The sequence below is a fragment of the Myotis myotis genome, unplaced genomic scaffold, assembly GCF_014108235.1.
Source record: "Myotis myotis isolate mMyoMyo1 unplaced genomic scaffold, mMyoMyo1.p scaffold_m19_p_74, whole genome shotgun sequence".
Classification (NCBI taxonomy): Eukaryota; Metazoa; Chordata; class Mammalia; order Chiroptera; family Vespertilionidae; genus Myotis; species Myotis myotis.
The window spans coordinates 103,414-105,362 of NW_023416384.1; positions in this window are offsets into that span (position 1 = coordinate 103,414).

Sequence of the window (1,949 nt, forward strand, 5' to 3'; positions counted from 1 at the left end):
CTATCTGTTATACTTTAATAACTCATCTGTGCACATTGGCACGTTAATATATGACAGACTTTATATGTCATCATTAATTACCAAATACTTGACTAAAAAAATGATTGAATAATAAATGACAATATACAATATGTAACAGAAAATGTTTCCCGATAAATAACTTTTGTGTTTTAAAAGATAAACTACTTTATTTAGTGTACTTGCTTTTCTATTATCTTAAAACTAGAGGCCCGGTACACAAAAATTTGTGCACTGGCGGGGGGTGGGGGTGTTGTCCCTCAGCCCTACTTGTGCCCTCTCAAGTCTGGGACCCCTCAGGAGATAACGACCTCCTGGGTGGCAGAGGGCAGGCCCAATCCCTAGGTGCCTGCCCCGCAGCTCTTGGTCAGGCTTAGAGCAGGGCCAATTGGGGAGTTGGGGCGCCACCCCCTGTCATGCACAGAGCAGGGCAGATCAGGAGGTTGCAATGCCACCCTCAGTCATGCTCAGGGTAGGGCCGATTGGGGGGTTGGGGTGCCGCCCCCTGTCACACTCAAGGCAGGGTCGATGGGGAGGATTGTGGCTCCAACCCCTGTCATGCACAGAGCAGGGCGGATCAGGGGATTGTGGTGCCACCCCTGTCACATACAGAGCCGGCCCATCAGGGGGTTGGGGTACTGCCCCCAGTCATGCACAGACCAGGGCCCATCAGGGGGGTTGGGGCTCCGTACCCTGTCACACACAGAGCATGGCCGATCAGGGGGTTGTGATTCCACCCTCAGTCATGCTCAGGGTAGGGCCGATTGGGGGGTTCTGGCACCCCACCCCCGTCACACTCAAGGCAGGGTCGATGGAGAGGTTGGGGCTCTGCCCCCTGTCACCCACAGAGCAGGGCTGATTGGAGGGTTGGGGGACTCTCCCTGTCACACTCAGGGCAGGGCTGATGGGGAGGTTGCGGCTCCACCATGTCACACACAGAGCAGGGCTGATCAGGGGGTTGGGGAGCTCCCCCCTATCAGGCACAGAGCAGGGCCGATCAGGGTGTTGGGGAACCTTCCCCTTTCATGAACAGAGCAGGGCAGATAGGGAGGTTGTGGCCCCACCCCCTGTCACACACAGAGCCGCAGGGCAATCAGGGGGTTTGGGCACTGCCCCCTGTCATGCTGCTCCAGGGGCCAGGAGGTCTCGTGTCTCTGCTGATCCCAGTGCTGGGAGGCCTCACTGCTCTGCTGATCCCGGTGCTGAACCACTGGCTCTCAGCTCCAGTGACAGCTATAGAAGGTAAATAAATCCCAGAATAAAAAAGAAAAAAAGGAGAGGCTGGGAGCTTCAGTCACCCACCAGCCTGAAAATGGCCCTCAGCCCCTCACTCAGACTGGCCAGGCACCCCAGTGGGGACCCCTACCCTGAAGGGGTGTGACCAGCTGCAACAGCCAACAGCCCTCATCCAGGCTGGCCAGGCACCCAAGCGGGACCCCCACCCTGATTGGGACACTCTTCAGGGCAAACCAGCCGGCCCCCACCTGTGCAACAGGCCTCTATCCTATATAGTAAAAGGGTAATATGCCTCCCGGCACTGGGATCAGCACAGCCGCTAGGCCTCCGAGCACCAGGATCAGCGGAGCAACGAGACCTCCCAGCACCTGGATCAGTGGAGCCGTGAGGCCTCCTGGCCCCTGGAGCAGCATGACAGGGGGCAGTGCCCAAACCCCCTGATCGTCCTGTGGCTCTGTGTGTGACAGGGGGCAGGGCCACAACCTCCCTATCTGCCCTGCTCTGTTCATGACAGAGGAAGGCGCCCCAACACCCTGATCGGCCCTGCTCTGTGCCTGATAGGGGGGAGCTCCCCAACCCCCTGATCAGCCCTGCTCTGTTGTGACAGGGTATGAAACCCCAACCCCCTGATAGGCCTTGCTCTGTGTGTGACATGGGGCAGCGCCCCAACCCCCTGATCTTCCCTGCTCTGTGGG